The sequence below is a fragment of the Heterodontus francisci genome, chromosome 18, assembly GCF_036365525.1.
Source record: "Heterodontus francisci isolate sHetFra1 chromosome 18, sHetFra1.hap1, whole genome shotgun sequence".
Taxonomy (NCBI): Eukaryota; Metazoa; Chordata; class Chondrichthyes; order Heterodontiformes; family Heterodontidae; genus Heterodontus; species Heterodontus francisci.
In genome coordinates this window covers 94,857,237-94,879,569 of record NC_090388.1, presented here as the reverse complement: position 1 = coordinate 94,879,569, position 22,333 = coordinate 94,857,237, and positions in this window count along the sequence as shown.

Below are 22,333 nucleotides of genomic sequence, written 5' to 3'. Positions count from 1 at the left end.
TGACACTTTCTGACACTCTCTATTACTCAATGACACTCTGTGACACTCTCTATCCCTCTCTGTCACTCTATGACACTCTCTGACGCTATCTATCAGTCTCTATAACTCTGTGACACTCTCTGACACACTCTGACACTCTCTATCACTCTATCACTCTCTATCACTCTCTATCACTCTCTATCACTCTCTGACACTCTCTGACACTCTCCATTACTCTCTGACACTCTCTGAAAATCTCTATCCCTGTCTATCACTCTCTGACACTCTCTGACACTCTCTGACACTCTCTGACACACTTAGACACTCACAGACACTCTCTGACACTCTCAGACACGCTCTATCACTCTCTGACACTCTGTATCACTCTCTATCACTCTCTGACACTCCCTGACAGTCTCTACCACTCTCTATCACTCTCTGACACTTTGTGACAATCTCTGAAACTCTCCATTACTCTCTGACACTCTCTGAAACTCTCTATCACTCTCTATCACTCTCTATCACTCTCTATCACTCTCTATCACTCTCTGACACTCTCTGACACACTCTGACACTCACTGACACTCTCATAGGCTCTCTATCACTCTCTATCACTCTCTGTCACTCTCTATCACTCTCTGACACTCTCAGACACTCTCTATCAGTCTCTGACACTCACTGATACTCTCAGACACTCTCTTTCACTCTTTATCGCTCTCTGACACTCTCTGACACTCTCTATCACTCTCAGACACTCTCAGACACTCTCTATCGCTCTCTGACACTCTCTATCACTCTCTGACACTCTCTATCGCTCTCTGACACTCTCTGACACACTCAATCACTCTCTGACACTATCTGAAACACTCTGACACTCTCTCTCACACTATGACACTCTCTGACACTCTCTATCACTCTCTGACACACTCTGACACTCTCAGACACTCTCTGTCACTCTCTGTCACTCTCTATCAATCTCTGACACTCTCTATCACTCTCTATCACTCTCTTACACTCTCTGACACTCTCTGACACTCTCAGACACTCTCTATCACACTCTGACACTCTCTATCACTCTATGACACTCTCTGATACTCTCTACCACTCTCTATCACTCTCCTATCACTCTCTGACACACTCTGACACTCTCTGACACTCTCAGACACTCTCTATCACACTCTGACACGGTCTGACACTCTCCATCAAACTCTGACACTCTCTGACACTCTCTGACACTCTCAGACACTCTCAATCACACTCCGTATCACACTCTGACACTCTCTGACACTCTCTGACACTCTCTGACACTCTCTATCACTCTCTGACATTTTCTGACACTCTCTATTACTCAATGACACTCTGTGACACTCTCTATCCCTCTCTGACACTCTCTGACACACTCTGACACTCTCTATCACTCTCTATCACTCTCTGACACTTTGTGACAATCTCTGACACTCTCCATCACTCTCTGACACTCTCTGAAACTCTCTATCACACTCTATCACTCTCTGACACTCTCTGACACCCTCTGACACACTCTGATACTCACTGACACTCTCATAGGCTCTCTATCACTCTCTATCACTCTCTGTCACTCTCTATCACTCTCTGACACTGTCTGACACTCTCTATCACTCTCTGACACTCTCTGACACTCTGAGAGGGTCCCTATCACTCTCTATCACTCACTGACACTCTCAGACACTCTCAGACACTCTCTGACACTCACTGACACTCTGAGACACTCTCTGTCACTCTCTGACACTCTTCATCACTTTCTGACACTCTCTGACACTCTCTGTCGCTCTCTGACACTCTCACACACTCTGGCACTATCTGACACTCTTTATCACTCTCTGACACTCTCTATCACACTCTCACGCTCTTTGACACTCTCAGACACTCTCTGACGCACTCAGACACTCTGTGACACTCTCTGACGCTCTCAGACACTCTCTGACACTCTCTCACGCTCTCAGACACTCTCAGACTCTCTCTATCATTCTCAGACACTCTCTATCACTCTCTGACACTCTCTGACGCTCTCAGACACTCTCTGAAACGCTCTAACATTCTTCATCACTCTCTGACACTCTCAGACACTCTCTGTCACTCTCAGACACTCTCTTTCACACTCTAACGCTCTTTGACGCTCTCAGACACTCTCTGACGCACTCAGACACTCTGTGAAACTCTCTGACGCTCTCAGTCACTCTCTGACACTCTCTGACGCTCTCAGACACTCTCAGACTCTCTCTATCACTCTCAGAAACTCTCTATCACTCTCTGACACTCTCTATCACTCAATGACACTCTCTGAAAATCTCTATCCCTGTCTATCACTCTCTGACACTCTCTGACACTCTCTGACACACTTAGACACTCACAGACACTCTCTGACACTCTCAGACACGCTCTCTCACTCTTTATCGCTCTCTGACACTCTCTGACACTATCACTCTCTGACACTCTGTATAACTCTCTATCACTCTCTGACACTCCCTGACACTCCCTATCACTCTCTATCACTCTCTGACACACTCTGAAGCTCTCAATCACTCTCGATCACTCTCTGACACTCTCTATCACTCTCTGACACTCTCTGACACTCTCTATCACTCTCTATCACTCTCTATCACTCTCTATCACTCTCTAAGAATTGGCTAACTGATAGAAGGCAGAGAGTGGTCTTAGATGGTAAATACTCAGCCTGGAGCCCAGTTACCAGTGGCGTGCCGCAGGGATCAGTTCTGGGTCCTCTCCTGTTTGTGATTTTTATTAACGACTTGGATGAGGAAGTCGAAGGGTGGGTCAGTAAATTTGCAGATGATACAAAGGTTGGTGGAGTTGTGGATACCGAGGAGGGCTATTGTCGTCTGCAAAGGGACTTGGATAGGTTGCAGTGCTGGGCTGAAAAGTGGCAGATGGAGTTTAACCCTGAAAAGTGTGAGGTCGTCCATTTTGGAAGGACAAACATGAATGCAAAATACTGGGTTAACGGTAGGGTTCTTGGGCATGTGGAGGAGCAGAGAGACCTTGGGGTCTATGTGCATAGATCATTGAAAGTTGCAACTCAAGTGGATCGGGCTGTGAAGAAGGCATATGGGGTGTTAGCGTTCATTAGCAGAGGGATTGAATTTAAGAGCCGTGAGGTGATGATGCAGCTGTACAGGACCTTGGTAAGGCCTCATTTGGAGTACTGTGTGCAGTTCTGGTCGCCTCATTTTAGGAAGGATGTGGAAGCCTTGGAGAGGGTGCAGAGGAGATTTACCAGGATGTTGCCTGGAATGGAGAATAAGTCTTACGAGGAAAGGCTGAACATTCTAGGCCTCTTCTCATTAGAAAGGAGAAGGATGAGGGGTGACATGATAGAGGTTTATAAGATGATCAGGGGAATAGATAGGGTAGACAGTCAGAAACTTTTTCCCCGGGTGGAGCAAAGCGTTACAAGGGGTCATAAATTTAAGGTGAAGGGTGGGAGATATAAGGGGGATGTCAGGGGAAGCTTCTTTACCCAGAGAGTGGTCGAGGCATGGAATGCCTTGCCCGGGGAAGTTGTTGAGTCAGAAACTTTAGGGACTTTCAAAAGGCTTTTGGATAGGTATATGGATAAAGGAGAATGATGGGGTATAGATTAAATTGTCCTTGACAGAGGACAAAGGATCGGCACAACATTGTGGGCCGAAGGGCCTGTTCTGTGCTGTATGTTCTATGTTCTATGTTCTATGTTCTATCACTCTCTGACACTCTCTGACACTCTCTATCACTCAATTACACTCTCTATCACTCACCATCACTCAATTACACTCTCTGACATACTCTGACACTCTCAGACACTCTCAATCACACTCCGTATCACTCTCTGACACTCTCTGACACTCTCTATCACTCTCTGACACTTTCTGACACTCTCTATTACTCAATGACACTCTGTGACACTCTCTATCCCTCTCTGTCACTCTATGACACTCTCTGACGCTATCTATCAGTCTCTATAACTCTGTGACACTCTCTGACACACTCTGACACTCTCTATCACTCTCTATCACTCTCTATCACTCTCTATCACTCTCTATCACTCTCTGACACTCTCTGACACTCTCCATTACTCTCTGACACTCTCTGAAAATCTCTATCCCTGTCTATCACTCTCTGATACTCTCTGACACTCTCTGACACACTTAGACACTCACAGACACTCTCTGACACTCTCTGACACGCTCTATCACTCTTTATCGCTCTCTGACACTCTCTGACACTCTCTATCACTCTCTGACACTCTGTATCACTCTCTATCACTCTCTGACACTCCCTGACAGTCTCTACCACTCTTTATCACTCTCTGACACTCTCTGACACTCCCTATCACTCTCTATCACTCTCTGACACACTCTGAAGCTCACAATCACTCTCGATCACTCTCTATCACTCTCTATCACTCTCTGACACTCTCTGACACTCTCTATCACTCAATTACACTCTCTATCACTCTCCATCACTCAATTACACTCTCTGACACTCTCTATCACTCTCTGACACTTTCTGACACTCTCTATTACTCAATGACACTCTGTGACACTCTCTATCCCTCTCTGTCACTCTATGACACTCTCTGACGCTATCTATCAGTCTCTATCACTCTGTGACACTCTCTGACACACTCTGACACTCTCTATCACTCTCTATCACTCTCTATCACTCTCTGACACTCTCTGACACTCTCCATTACTCTCTGACACTCTCTGAAACTCTCTATCACTCTCTATCACTCTCTGACACTCTCTGACACCCTCTGACACACCCTGACACTCTCTGACACTCTCATAGGCTCTCTATCACTCTCCATCACTCTCTGTCACTCTCAATCACTCTCTGACACTCTCTGACACTCTCTGACACTCTCTATCACTCTCTGACACTCTCTGACACTCTCAGAGGGTCTCTATCACTCTCTATCACTCACTGACACTCTCAGACACTCTCTATCAGTCTCTGACACTCACTGACACTCACTGATACTCACTGACACTCTCAGACACTCTCAGACACTCTCTATCACTCTCTGACACTCTCTATCGCTCTCTGACACTCTCTGACACACTCAATCACTCTCTATCACTCTCTAAAACACTCTGACACTCTCTATCACTCTCTGACACTCTCTGACACTCTCTATCACTCTCTGTCACTCTCTGTCACTCTCTGTCACTCTCTATCAATCTCTGAAACTCTCTATCACTCTCTATCACTCTCTTACACACTCTATCACTCTCTGACACTCTCTGACACACTCTGAAACTGTCTATCACTCCCTATCACTCTCTATCACTCTCTGACACTCACTGACACTCTCAGACACTCGATGTCACTCTCAGACACACTCTGTCACTCTCTGACACTCTCTGACACTCTCTGACACTCTCTGACACTCTCTGACACTCTCTATCACTCTCTGACACTCTCGGTCACTCACTGACACTCTCTTTCGCTCTCTGACACTCTCTGACACTCTCAGAGACTCTCTATCAATCTCTATCACTCTCTGACACTCTCTGACACTCACAGAATCTCTCTCTCACTCTCTGAAGCTCTCTGACACTCTCAGAGACTCTCTATCACTCTCTGTCACTCTCTGACACTCCCTATCACTCTCTGACACTCTCTGACACTCTCTATCACTCTCTGACACTCTCTGACAATCTCTATCACTCAATTACCCTCTGTGACACTCTCTATCACTCTCCATCACTCTCTGACACTCTCTGACACACTCTGACACTCTCAGAGACTCTCTATCACACTCCGTATCACTCTCTGACACTCTCTGACACTCTCTATCACTCTCTGAACTCTCTGTAACTCTCTATCACTTCCTGACACTCTCTCTATCACTCTCTATCACTCTCTGACACACTCTGACACTCTCTATCACTCTCTTTCACTATCTGACACACTCTGACACTCTCTATCACTCTCTATCAATCTCTGACACACTCTGACACACTCTGACACTCACTGACACTCACTGACACTCTCAGACACTCTCAGACACTCTCAGACACTCTCTATCACTCTCTGACACTCTCTATCGCTCTCTGACACTCTCTGACACACTCAATCACTCTCTATCACCCTCTAAAACACTCTGACACTCTCTATCACTCTATGACACTCTCTGAAACTCTCTGACACTCTCTATCACTCTCTGACACTCTCTGACACTCTCAGAGGGTCTCTATCACTCTCTATCACTCACTGACACTCTCAGACACTCTCTATCAGTCTCTGACACTCACTGACACTCACTGACACTCTCAGACACTCTCAGACACTCTCAGACACTCTCTATCACTCTCTGACACTCTCTATCGCTCTCTGACACTCTCTGACACACTCAATCACTCTCTATCACTCTCTAAAACACTCTGACACTCTCTATCACTCTATGACACTCTCTGACACTCTCTATCACTCTCTGTCACTCTCTGTCACTCTCTGTCACTCTCTATCAATCTCTGAAACTCTCTATCACTCTCTATCACTCTCTTACACACTCTATCACTCTCTGACACTCTCTGACACTCTCTTCACACTCTGAAACTATCTATCACTCCCTATCACTCTCTATCACTCTCTGACACTCACTGACACTCTCAGACACTCGATGTCACTCTCAGACACTCTCTGTCACTCTCTGACACTCTCTGACACTCTCTGACACTCTCTATCACTCTCTGACACTCTCAGTCACTCACTGACACTCTCTTTCGCTCTCTGACACTCTCTGACACTCTCAGAGACTCTCTATCAATCTCTATCACTCTCTGACACTCTCTGACACTCACAGAATCTCTCTCTCACTCTCTGAAGCTCTCTGACACTCTCAGAGACTCTCTATCACTCTCTGTCACTCTCTGACACTCCCTATCACTCTCTGACACTCTCTGACACTCTCTGACACTCTCTATCACTCTCTGACACTCTCTGACACTCTCTATCACTCAATGACCCTCTGTGACACTCTCTATCACTCTCCATCTCTCTCTGACACTCTCTGACACACTCTGACACTCTCAGAGACTCTCTATCACACTCCGTATCACTCTCTGACACTCTCTGACACTCTCTATCACTCTCTGAACTCTCTGTAACTCTCTATCACTTCCTGAGACTCTCTATCACTCTCTAAAACTCTCTTACACTCTCTATCACTCTCTGACACTCTCTGACAATCTCTATCACACTCTGACACTCTCTATCACTCTATGACACTCTCTGATACTCTCTACCACTCTCTATCACTCTCTATCACTCTCTATCACTCTCTGACACACTCTGACACTCTCTGGCACTCTCAGACACTCTCTATCACACTCTGACACGGTCTGACACTCTCCATCAAACTCTGACACTCTCTGACACTCTCTGACACTCTCAGACACTCTCAATCACTCTCCGTATCACACTCTGACACTCTCTGACACTCTCTGACACTCTCTGACACTCTCTATCACTCTCTGACATTTTCTGACACTCTCTATTACTCAATGACACTCTGTGACACTCTCTATCCCTCTCTATCCCTCTCTATTACTCTCTGACACTCTCTGACACACTCTGACACTCTCTATCACTCTCTATCACTCTCTATCACTCTCTGACACTTTGTGACAATCTCTGACACTCTCCATCACTCTCTGACACTCTCTGAAACTCTCTATCACACTCTATCACTCTCTGACACTCTCTGACACCCTCTGACACACTCTGATACTCACTGACACTCTCATAGGCTCTCTATCACTCTCTATCACTCTCTGTCACTCTCTATCACTCTCTTACACTGTCTGACACTCTCTATCACTCTCTCACACTCTCTGACACTCTCAGAGGGTCTCTATCACTCTCTATCACTCACTGACACTCTCAGACACTCTCTGACACTCACTGACACTCTGAGACACTCTCTGTCACTCTCTGACACTCTTCATCACTTTCTGACACTCTCTATCACTCTCTATCACTCTCTGACACTCTCTGACACTCTCTGTCTCTCTCTGACACTCTCACACACTCTGGCACTATCTGACACTCTTTATCACTCTCTGACACTCTCTATCACACTCTCACGCTCTTTGACACGCTCAGACACTCTCTGACGCACTCAGACACTCTGTGACACTCTCTGACGCTCTCAGACACTCTCTGACACTCTCTCACGCTATCAGACACTCTCAGACTCTCTCTATCATTCTCAGACACTCTCTATCACTCTCTGTCACTCTCAGACACTCTCTTTCACACTCTAACGCTCTTTGACTCTCTCAGACACTCTCTGACGCACTCAGACACTCTGTGAAACTCTCTGACGCTCTCAGTCACTCTCTGACACTCTCTGACGCTCTCAGACACTCTCAGACTCTCTCTATCACTCTCAGAAACTCTCTATCACTCTCTGACACTCTCTGACACTCTCTGTCACTCTCTATCACTCTCTATCACTCTCTGACACTCTCTGACACTCTCTATCACTCAATTACACTCTCTATCACTCTCCATCACTCAATTACACTCTCTGACATACTCTGACACTCTCAGACACTCTCAATCACACTCCGTATCACTCTCTGACACTCTCTGACACTCTCTATCACTCTCTGACACTTTCTGACACTCTCTATTACTCAATGACACTCTGTGACACTCTCTATCCCTCTCTGTCACTCTATGACACTCTCTGACGCTATCTATCAGTCTCTATAACTCTGTGACACTCTCTGACACACTCTGACACTCTCTATCACTCTCTATCACTCTCTATCACTCTCTATCACTCTCTATCACTCTCTATCACTCTCTGACACTCTCTGACACTCTCCATTACTCTCTGACACTCTCTGAAAATCTCTATCCCTGTCTATCACTCTCTGACACTCTCTGACACTCTCTGACACACTTAGACACTCACAGACACTCTCTGACACTCTCAGACACGCTCTCTCACTCTTTATCGCTCTCTGACACTCTCTGACACTCTCTATCACTCTCTGACACTCTGTATCACTCTCTATCACTCTCTGACACTCCCTGACAGTCTCTACCACTCTCTATCACTCTCTGACACTCTCTGACACACCCTATCACTCTCTATCACTCTCTGACACACTCTGAAGCTCACAATCACTCTCGATCACTCTCTGACACTCTCTATCACTCTCTGACACTCTCTATCACTCTCTATCACTCTCTGACACTCTCTGACACTCTCTATCACTCAATTACACTCTCTATCACTCTCCATCACTCAATTACACTCTCTGACACTCTCTATCACTCTCTGACACTCTATGACACTCTCTGACGCTATCGATCAGTCTCTATCACTCTGTGACACTCTCTGACACACTCTGACACTCTCTATCACTCTCTATCACTCTCTATCACTCTCTGACACTCTCTGACACTCTCCATTACTCTCTGACACTCTCTGAAACTCTCTATAACTCTCTATCACTCTCTGACACTCTCTGACACCCTCTGACACACTCTGACACTCTCTGACACTCTCATAGGCTCTCTATCACTCTCCATCACTCTCTGTCACTCTCAATCACTCTCTGACACTCTCTGACACTCTCTATCACTCTCTGACACTCTCTGACACTCTCAGAGGGTCTCTATCACTCTCTATCACTCACTGACACTCTCAGACACTCTCTATCAGTCTCTGACACTCACTGACACTCTCAGACACTCTCAGACACTCTCAGACACTCTCTATCACTCTCTGACACTCTCTATCGCTCTCTGACACTCTCTGACACACTCAATCACTCTCTATCACTCTCTAAAACACTCTGACACTCTCTATCAATCTCTGAAACTCTCTATCACTCTCTATCACTCTCTATCACTCTCTTACACACTCTATCACTCTCTGACACTCTCTGACACTCTCTGACACACTCTGAAACTGTCTATCACTCCCTATCACTCTCTATCACTCTCTGACACTCACTGACACTCTCAGACACTCGATGTCACTCTCAGACACTCTCTGTCACTCTCTGACACTCTCTGACACTCTCTATCACTCTCTGACACTCTCGGTCACTCACTGACACTCTCTTTCGCTCTCTGACACTCTCTGACACTCTCAGAGACTCTCTATCAATCTCTATCACTCTCTGACACTCTCTGACACTCACAGAATCTCTCTCTCACTCTCTGAAGCTCTCTGACACTCTCAGAGACTCTCTATCACTCTCTGTCACTCTCTGACACTCCCTATCACTCTCTGACACTCTCTGACACTCTCTATCACTCTCTGACACTCTCTGACACTCTCTATCACTCAATGACGCTCTGGGACACTCTCTATCACTCTCCATCACTCTCTGACACTCTCTGACACACTCTGACACTCTCTATCACACTCCGTATCACTCTCTGACACTCTCTGACACTCTCTATCACTCTCTGACACTCTCTGTAACTCTCTATCACTCTCTGACACTCTCTATCACTCTCTATCACTCTCTGATACACTCTGACACTCTCTATCACTCTCTATCACTCTCTGACACTCTCTGACACTCTCTGACACTCTCTATCACTCTCTATCAATCTCTGACACTCTCTGACACTCTCTATTAATCAATGACACTCTGTGACACTCTCTATGACTCTCTGAAACTCTCTGACAAACTTTGGCGCTGTCTATCACTCTCTATCACTCTCTGACACTCTCTGACACTCTCCATCACTCTATTACACTCTCTGACACTCTCTATCACTCTCTATCACTCCCGGACACTCTCTATCACTCTCTTACACTCTCTGACACTCTCTATCACTCTCTGACACTCACTGACACTCTCAGACACTCTCTGCCACTCACTATCACTCTCTGACTCTCTCTCTCACTCTCTGAATCTCTCTGACACTCTCAGAGGCTCTCTATCACTCTCTATCACTCACTGACACTCTCAGACAATCTCTATCACTCTCTGACACTCACTGACACTCTCAGACACTCTCTTTCACTCTCTGTCACTCTCAGACAATCTCAGACACTCTCTATCACTCTCTGAAACTGTCTATCGCTCTCTGACACTCTCTGACACACTCAATAACACTCTGTCACTCTCTGACACACTCTGACTCTCTCTATCACTCTATGACACTCTCTGACACTCTCTATCACTCTCTGTCACTCTCTGACACACTCTGACACTCTGTGACTCTCTCAGACCCTCTCTGTCACTCTCTATCACTCTCTGACACCCTCTATCACTCTCTGACACTCTCTATCACTCTCAGACACTCTCTGTCACTCTCTACCACTCTCTGACACTCTCTATCACTCTCTGACACTCTCTGACACTCTCAGAGTCTCTCTATCACTCTCAATCACTCAGTGACACTCTCAGACACTTTCTATCACTCTCTGACACTCACTGACACTCTCAGACACTCTCTTTCACTCTCTGTCACACTCTGTCACTCTCAGCCACTCTCAGACACTCTCTGTCACTCTCTGTCACTCTCTGTCACTCTCTATCAATCTCTGACACTCTCCATCACTCTCTATCACTCTCTTACACTCTCTATCACACTCTGACACTCTCTGATACTCTCTATCACTCAATGACACACTCTGAAACTTTCTATCACTCTCTATCAATCTCTGACACTCTCTATTAATCAATGACACTATGTGACACTCTCTATGACTCTCTGAAACTCTCTGACAAACTTTGGCGCTGTCTATCACTCTCTATCACTCTCTGACACTCTCTGACACTCTCCATCACTCTATTACACTCTCTGACACTCTCTATCACTCTCTATCACTCTCGGACACTCTCTATCACTCTCTTACACTCTCTGACACTCACTATCACTCTCTGACTCTCTCTCTCACTCTCTGAATCTCTCTGACACTCTCAGAGGCTCTCTATCACTCTCTATCACTCACTGACACTCTCAGACACTCTCTGTCACTCTCAGACACTCTCTTTCACACTCTAACGCTCTTTGACGCTCTCAGACACTCTCTGACGCACTCAGACACTCTGTGAAACTCTCTGACGCTCTCAGTCACTCTCTGACACTCTCTGACGCTCTCAGACACTCTCAGACTCTCTCTAGCACTCTCAGAAACTCTCTATCACTCTCTGACACTCTCTGACACTCTCAGAGTCTCTCTATCACTCTCAATCACTCAGTGACACTCTCAGACACTCTCTATCACTCTCTGACACTCACTGACACTCTCAGACACTCTCTTTCACTCTCTGTCACACTCTGTCACTCTCAGCCACTCTCAGACACTCTCTGTCACTCAATGACACTCTCTGAAAATCTCTATCCCTGTCTATCAATCTCTGACACTCTCTGACACTCTCTGACACACTTAGACACTCACAGACACTCTCTGACACTCTCAGACACGCTCTCTCACTCTTTATCGCTCTCTGACACTCTCTGACACTCTCTATCACTCTCTGACACTCTGTATCACTCTCTATCACTCTCTGACACTCCCTGACAGTCTCTACCACTCTCTATCACTCTCTGACACTCTCTGACACTCCCTATCACTCTCTATCACTCTCTGACACACTCTGAAGCTCTCAATCACTCTCGATCACTCTCTGACACTCTCTATCACTCTCTGACACTCTCTATCACTCTCTGACACTCTCTGACACTCTCTATCACTCTCTATCACTCTCTGACACTCTCTGACACTCTCTATCACTCAATTACACTCTCTATCACTCTCCATCACTCAATTACACTCTCTGACATACTCTGACACTCTCAGACCCTCTCAATCACACTCCGTATCACTCTCTGACACTCTCTGACACTCTCTATCACTCTCTGACACTTTCTGACACTCTCTATTACTCAATGACACTCTGTGACACTCTCTATCCCTCTCTGTCACTCTATGACACTCTCTGACGCTGTCTATCAGTCTCTATAACTCTGTGACACTCTCTGACACACTCTGACACACTCTGACACTCTCTATCACTCTCTATCACTCTCTATCACTCTCTGACACTCTCTGACACACTTAGACACTCACAGACACTCTCTGACACTCTCAGACACGCTCTATCACTCTTTATCGCTCTCTGACACTCTTTGACACTCTCTATCACTCTCTGACACTCTGTATCACTCTCTATCACTCTCTGACACTCCCTGACAGTCTCTACCACTCTCTATCACTCTCTGACACTTTGTGACAATCTCTGACACTCTCCATTACTCTCTGACACTCTCTGAAACTCTCTATCACTCTCTATCACTCTCTATCACTCTCTGTCGCTCTCTATCACTCTCTGACACTCTCAGACACACTCTGACACTCACTGACACTCTCATAGGCTCTCTATCACTCTCTATCACTCTCTGTCACTCTCTATCACTCTCTGACACTCTCAGACACTCTCTATCAGTCTCTGACACTCACTGATACTCTCAGACACTCTCTTTCACTCTTTATCGCTCTCTGACACTCTCTGACACTCTCTATCACTCTCAGACACTCTCAGACACTCTCTATCGCTCTCTGACACTCTCTATCACTCTCTGACACTCTCTATCGCTCTCTGACACTCTCTGACACACTCAATCACTCTCTGACACTATCTGAAACACTCTGACACTCTCTCTCACACTATGACACTCTCTGACACTCTCTATCACTCTCTGACACACTCTGACACTCTCAGACACTCTCTGTCACTCTCTGTCACTCTCTATCAATCTCTGACACTCTCTATCACTCTCTATCACTCTCTTACACTCTCTGACACTCTCTGACACTCTCTGACACTCTCAGACACTCTCTGTCACTCTCTGTCACTCTCTATCAATCTCTGACACTCTCTATCACTCTCTTACACTCTCTATCACTCTCTGACACTCTCTATCGCTCTCTGACACTCTCTGATACACTCAATCACTCTCTGACACTATCTGAAACACTCTGACACTCTCTCTCACTCTATGACACTCTCTGTCACTCTCTATCAATCTCTGACACTCTCTATCACTCTCTATCACTCTCTTACACTCTCTATCACTCTCTGACACTCTCTGACAATCTCTATCACACTCTGACACTCTCTATCACTCTATGACACTCTCTGATACTCTCTACCACTCTCTACCACTCTCTATCACTCTCCTATCACTCTCTGACACACTCTGACACTCTCTGACACTCTCAGACACTCTCAGACACTCTCTATCACACTCTGACACGGTCTGACACTCTCCATCAAACTCTGACACTCTCTGACACTCTCTGACACTCTCAGACACTCTCAATCACACTCCGTATCACACTCTGACACTCTCTGACACTCTCTGACACTCTCTGACACTCTCTATCCCTCTCTGACACTCTCTGACACACTCTGACACTCTCTATCACTCTCTATCACTCTCTATCACTCTCTGACACTTTGTGACATTCTCTGACACTCTCCATCACTCTCTGACACTCTCTGAAACTCTCTATCACACCCTATCACTCTCTGACACTCTCTGACACCCTCTGACACACTCTGATACTCACTGACACTCTCATAGGCTCTCTATCACTCTCTATCACTCTCTGTCACTCTCTATCACTCTCTGCACTGTCTGACACTCTCTATCACTCTCTGACACTCTCTGACACTCTGAGAGGGTCTCTATCACTCTCTATCACTCACTGACACTCTCAGACACTCACTGACACTCTGAGACACTCTCTGTCACTCTCTGACACTCTTCATCACTTTCTGACACTCTCTGACACTCTCTGTCGCTCTCTGACACTCTCACACACTCTGGCACTATCTGACACTCTTTATCACTCTCTGACACTCTCTATCACACTCTCACGCTCTTTGACACTCTCAGACACTCTCTGACGCACTCAGACACTCTGTGACACTCTCTGACGCTCTCAGACACTCTCTGACACTCTCTCACGCTCTCTATCATTCTCAGACTCTCTCTATCATTCTCAGAAACTCTCTATCACTCTCTGACACTCTCTGACGCTCTCAGACACTCTCTGAAACGCTCTAACATTCTTCATCACTCTCTGACACTCTCAGACACTCTCTGTCACTCTCAGACACTCTCTTTCACACTCTAACGCTCTTTGACGCTCTCAGACACTCTCTGACGCACTCAGTCACTCTCTGACACTCTCTGACGCTCTCAGACACTCTCAGACTCTCTCTATCACTCTCAGAAACTCTCTATCACTCTCTGACACTCTCTATCACTCAATGACACTCTCTGAAAATCTCTATCCCTGTCTATCACTCTCTGACACTCTCTGACACTCTCTGACACACTTAGACGCTCACAGACACTCTCTGACACTCTCAGACACGCTCTCTCACTCTTTATCGCTCTCTGACACTCTCTGACACTCTCTATCACTCTCTGACACTCTGTATAACTCTCTATCACTCTCTGACACTCCCTGACAGTCTCTACCACTCTCTATCACTCTCTGACACTCTCTGACACTCCCTATCACTCTCTATCACTCTCTGACACACTCTGAAGCTCTCAATCACTCTCGATCACTCTCTGACACTCTCTATCACTCTCTGACACTCTCTGACACTCTCTATCACTCTCTATCACTCTCTATCACTCTCTATCACTCTCTATCACTCTCTGACAGAGAGCGAGAACAGCGGGAGCTGAGCTTTGAAAAGTGTGCCAAGAAATCGGAAGCCATTTCTCGTGTGTAGGCGGAGCGCACGCGGGACTGCTGGGTAAGTGAGGTTACATATTTGGGCAGTTGCTTTAGTGTCCCTGCTGACTGCACCTACGGGAAGTGCACCCAACTCCAGCTCCTCGAGAACCGCGTTAGGGAACTGGAGCTGGATGAACTTCGGATCATTCGGGAGGCGGAGGGGGTTATTGACAGGAGTTATAGGGAGGTAGTCACACCTCAGGTAAAAGAAGTAGGTAGATGGGTTACCGTCAGGGGAAGAAGGAGAGGGAACCAGCAGGCAGTGCAGGGATCCCCTGTGGCCGTTTCCCTCAACAACAGGTATACCGTTTTGGATACTGTTGGGGGGGACGAGTTACCAGGGGTAAGCAATGGGGTACAGGTCTCTGGCACAGAGTCTGTCCCTGTTGCTCAGAAGGGAAGGGGGAAGAGGAGCAGAGCATTAGTCATTGGGGACTCCATAGTTAGGGGAACAGATAGGAGGTTCTGTGGGAACGAGAGAGACTCATGGTTGGTGTGTTGCCTCCCAGGTTCGTGATGTCTCGGATCGTGTTTTTGGGATCCTTAAGGGGGAGGGGGTGCAGCCCCAAGTCGTGGTCCACATAGGCACCAACGACATAGGTAGGAAGAGAGATGGGGATTTAAGGCAGAAATTCAGGGAGCTAGGGTGGAAGCTTCGAGCGATAACAAACAGAGTTGTTATCTCAGGGTTGTTGCCCGTGCCACGTGCTAGCGAAGCGAGGAATAGGGAGAGAGAGGAGTTGAACACGTGGCTGCAGGGATGGTGTAGGAGGGAGGGTTTTGGTTTCCTCGATAATTGGGGCTCTTTCTGGGGTAGGTGGGACCTCTACAAACAGGATGGTCTTCACCTGAACCAGAGGGGTACCAATATCCTGGGGGGCAGATTTGCTAGTACTCTTCGGGGGGGCTTAAAATAATTCAGCAGGTGTTTGGGAACCTAAATTGTAGTTCCAGTGTACAGGATGTTGAGAGTAGTGAGGTCAGGGATAAGGTTACAAGGACGCAAGAGGGCACTGGCAAGCAAGAACTTGGTTTAAAGTGTGTCTACTTCAAAGCCAGGAGCATCCGAAATAAGGTGGGCGAGCTTGCAGCATGGGTTGGGACCTGGGATCTCGATGTTGTGGCCATTTCAGAGACATGGGTGGAGCAGGGACAGGAATGGATGTTGCAGGTTCCGGGATTTCGATGTTTCAGTAAGAACAGAAAAGATGGTAAAAGAGCGGGGGGGAGGGGTGGCATTGTTAATCGAGGAGAGTATTACGGCGGCAGAAAGGACGTTTGAGGACTCGTCTACTGAGGTAGTATGGGCCGAGGTTAGAAACAGGAGAGGAGAGGTCACCCTGTTGGGAGTCTTCTCTCGACCTCCGAATAGTTCCAGAGATGTAGAGGAAAGGATAGCGAAGATGATTCTCGACAGGAGCGAGAGTAACAGGGTAGTTGTTATGGGGGACTTTAACTTTCCAAATATTGACTGGAAATACTATAGTTCGAGTACTTTAGATGGGTCAGTTTTTGTCCAGTGTGTGCAGGAGGGTTTTCTGACACAGTATGTAGACTGGCCAACCAGGGGCGATGCCACATTGGATTTGGTACTGGGTAAGGAACTCGGCCAGCTGTTAGATTTAGATGTTTAGTTTAGAGATACAGCACTGAAACAGGCCCTTCGGCCCACCGAGTCTGTGCCGACCATCAACCACCCATTTTATACTAATCCTACACCAATCCCCATATTCCCACCACATCCCCACCTGTCCCTATATTTCCCTACCACCGACCTATACTAGGGGCAATTTGCAATGGCCAATTTACCTACCAACCTGCAAGTCTTTTGGCTTGTGGGAGGAAACCGGAGCACCCGGAGAAAACCCACGCAGACACAGGCAGAACTTGCAAACTCCACACAGGCAGTACCCAGAATTGAACCCGGGTCGCTGGAGCTGTGGTGCTGACCACTGCGCCACTGTGCCTTTGGTGATAGTGATCACAATTCGGTTAGGTTGACCTTAGCGATGGGTAGGGACCGGTATATACCGCAGGGCAAGAATTATAGCTGGGGGAAAGGAAATTATAATGCGATTAGGCAAGATTTAGGATGCATAGGATGGGGAAGGAAACTGCAGGGGATGGGCACCATCGAAATGTGGAGCTTATTCAAGGAGCAGCTACTGCGTGTCCTTGATAAGTATGTACCTGTCAGGCAGGGAGGAAGTTGTCGGGCGAGGGAGCCGTGGTTTACTGAAGAAGTTGAAGCGCTTGTCAAGAGGAAGAAGAAGGCTTATGTTAGGATGAGACGTGAAGGCTCAGTTAGGGCGCTTGAGTGTTACAAGCTAGCCAGGAAGGATCTAAAGGGAGAGCTAAGAAGAGAGAGGAGAGGACACGAGAAGTCATTGGCGGATAAGATCAAGGAAATCCTTAAGGCTTTCTATAGGTATATCAGGAATAAAAGAATGACTAGAGTTAGATTAGGGCCAATCAAGGATAGTAGTGGGAAGTTGTGTGTGGAATCAGAGGAGATAGGGGAAGCGTTAAATGAATATTTTTCGTCAGTATTTACAGTAGAGAAAGAAAATGTTGTCGAGGAGAATACTGAGATACAGACTACTAGGCTAGATTGGATTGAGGTTCACAAGGAGGAGCTGTTAGCAATTTTGGAAAGTGTGAAAATAGATAAGTCCCCTGGGCCAGATTTATCCCAGGATTCTCTGGGAAGCCAGGGAGGAGATTGCAAAGCCTTTGTCCTTGATCTTTATGTCGTCATTGTCGACAGGAATAGTGCCGGAAGACTGGAGGATAGCAAGTGTTGTCGCCTTGTTGAAGAAGGGGAGTAGAGACAGCCCTGGTAATTATAGACCTTTGAGCCTTACTTCGGTTGTGGGTAAAATGTTGGAAAAGGTTATAAGAGATAGGATTTATAATCATCTGGAAAAGAATAAGTTCATTAGCGATAGTCAGCACGGTTTTGTGACGGGTAGGTCGTGCCTCACAAACCTTATTGAGTTTTTTGAGAAGGTGAACAAACAGGTGGATGAGGGTAAAGCCGTGGATGTTGTGGATATGGATTTCAGTAAGGCGTTTGAATTAGAATTAGAACATTACAGCGCAGTACAGTCCCTTTGGCCCTCAATGTTGCGCCGACCTGTGAAACCATCTGACCTACACTATTCCATTTTCATCCATATGTCTATCCAATGACCACTTAAATACCCTTAAAGGTGGCGAGTCTACTACTGTTGCAGGCAGGGCGTTGGACGCCCCTACTACTCTCTGAATAATGAAACTACCTCTAACATCTGTCCGATATCTATCACCCCTCAACTTAAAGCTATGTCCCCTCGTGTTTGCCATCACCATCCGAGGAAAAAGACTCTCACTACCCACCCTATCTAACCCTCTGATTATCTTATATGTCTCTATTAAGTCACCTCTCCTCCTCCTTCTCTCCAACGAAAACAACCTCAAGTCCCTCAGCCTTTCCTCGTAAGACCTTCCCTCCATACCAGGCAACATCCTAGAAAATCTTCTCTGCACCCTTTCCAAAGCGTCCACATACATCCTATAATGCGGTGACCAGAACTGCACACAATACTCCAGGTGCGGTCTCACCAGAGTTTTGTACAGCTGCAGCATGACCTCGTGGTTCCGAAACTCGATCCCCCTACTAATAAAAGCTAACACACCATATGCCTTCTTAACAGCCCTATTAACCTGGGTAGCAACTTTCAGGGATTTATGTACCTGGACACCAAGATGTCTCTGTTCATCTACACTACCAAGAATCTTCCCATTAGCTCAGTACTCTGCATTCCTGTTACTCCTTCCAAAGTGAATCACCTCACACTTTTTCGCATTAAATTCCATTTGCCATCTCTTAGCCCAGCTCTGCAGCCTATCTATGTCCCTTTGTACCCTACAACATCCTTCGGCACTATCCACAACTCCACCGACCTTAGTGTCATCCGCAAATTTACTAACCCACCCTTCTACACCCACATCCAGGTCATTTATAAAAATGACAAACAGCGGTGGCCCCAAAACAGATGCTTGCGGTACACCACTAGAAACAGAACTCCAGCATGAACATTTGACATCAACCACCACCCTCTGTCTACTTTCAGCAAGCCAATTACTGATCCAAAGATCTAAATAGCCTTCAACCACATACTTCCGTATTTTCAGACAGTCTCTGACAAATTCTATCACTCGCTGACACTCTCAATCACTCTCTATCACTCTCAGACACTCTCAGACTCTCTCTGACACTCTCAATCACTCTCTATCACTCTCAGACACTCTCAGACTCTCTCTGACACTCTCCATCACTCTCCATCACTCTCTGACACTCTCTATCACTCTCAGACACCCTCTGTCACTCTCTGACACTCTCTGGCATTCGGTATCACTCTCTGACACTCTCTAACACACTCTGACACTCTCTAACACACTCTGACACTCACAGACACTCACAGACACTCTCAGACACTCTCTGACACTCTCTGATACTCTCTATCACTCTCTGATACTCTCTGACACTCTCAGACACTCTCTGACACTCTCTGGCACTCTCTCGCACTCTCTGACACTCTATATTACTCTCTGACACTCTCTATCTCTCTCTGACACTCTCTGAAACTCTCAATCACTCTCTGACACACTCTGACAATCTCTGACACGCTCTGTTGCTCTCGGATACACTCTGACACTCGCTGACACTCTCAGACTCTCTCTGACACACTCTTTCACACGCTATCACACTCTGACACACTCTATCACACACTGATACTCGCTGACACTCTCTTACACCCTCTGACACTATCTGGCAGTCTCTGCAACTCTCCGGCACTCTATATCACTCTCTGACACCCTCTGACACTCTCTATCACTCTCTGACACTCTCGATCACTCTCTAACACTCTCTATCACTCTCTGACACTCTCTATCACTCCCTGACACTCACAGACACTCCCTGACACTATCTGTCGCACTCGGACACTCTCAGACACTTTCCTTCACTCTCTGACACTCTCAGATTCTCTCTGAAACTCTCTTTCACACTCTATCACTCTCTGGCAATCTCTGACACTCTCTGATAAACTCTGACACTCTCAGACACTCTCAGACAGTCTCAGACGCTCTCTATCACTCTCGGAAACTCTCTACCACGCTGTGACTCTCTCTATCTCTCTCTATCACTCTCTGGCACTCTCTGGCACTCTCGGATACACGCTGACACACCCTGACACACCCTGACACTCACTGACTCTCTCTTTCACTCTCTGACACTCTCTGACAATCTCAGACACACTCAGACACTCTCTGACACTCGCTATCACTCTCTGACACTCTCTGACACTCTCTGACACATTCAGACACTCTCAGACACTCACTGCCACTCTCTACCACTCTCTGACACTCTCTGATACACTCTGACACACCCTGACGCTCTCTGACACATTCTGTCACTCTCTGACAATCTCTGACAATCTCAGACACAATCAGAAACTCTCAGACACTCTCTGTCACCCTCTGACACTCTCTGACACTCTCTGACACTCTCTGACACTCTCTGACACTCTCTGACACTTTCAGACACTCTCAGACACACTCAGACACACGCAGACACTCTGTGGCACTCTCTGACAATCTCAGACACAATCAGACACTCTCTGGCACTCTCTGGCGGTCTCTATCACTCTCTGGCACTCTCTATCACCCTCTGTCACTCTCTGACACTCTCTGACACTCTCTGACACTCTCTGAATGTTTATATCACTCTCTGACACACTCTATCACTGCCTGAAACTCCCTGACACTCTCAGACTCTCCCTGACACTCTCAGACTCTCCCTGACACTCTCAGACTCTCTCTGACTCTCTCTATCACTCTCTGACTCTCTCTATCACTCTCTGACACTCTCTGACACTCTCTGACACTCTCAGACACTCTCAGACACTCTCAGACACTCTCAGACACTCTCTGATGCTCTCTGATGCTCTCAGACACTCTCTCTCACTCTCTATCGCTCTCTATAACTCTCTGACACTCTCTATCACTTTCTGACACTTCCTGACACACACTGACACATTATATCAATTACTGACATTCTCAGACACTCTCAGACTTTTTCAGACACTCTCTGACAAACTTTATCACTCTCTGACACTCTCTGACACTCTCTATCACTCTCTGACACTCTCTGATACACTCTGACACTCTCAGACGCTCTCTATCACTCTCTGACACTCTCTATCACTCTCTGACACTCACTGACACACTCTGAAACGCTCAGACACTCTCAGACAGTCTCAGACACTCTCTATCACTCTCTGAAACTCTCTACCACGCTTTGACTCTCTCTATCTATCTCTATCACTCTCTGGTACTCTCTGACACTCTCAGATACACTCTGACACTCCCTGACATTCTCAGACACTCTGTTTCACTCTCTGACACTCTCTGACAATCTCAGACACAATCAGACACTCTTTGGCACAATCTATCACTCTCTGACATTCTCTGACACTTTCAGACACTCTCAGACACTCTCTACCTCTCTCTACC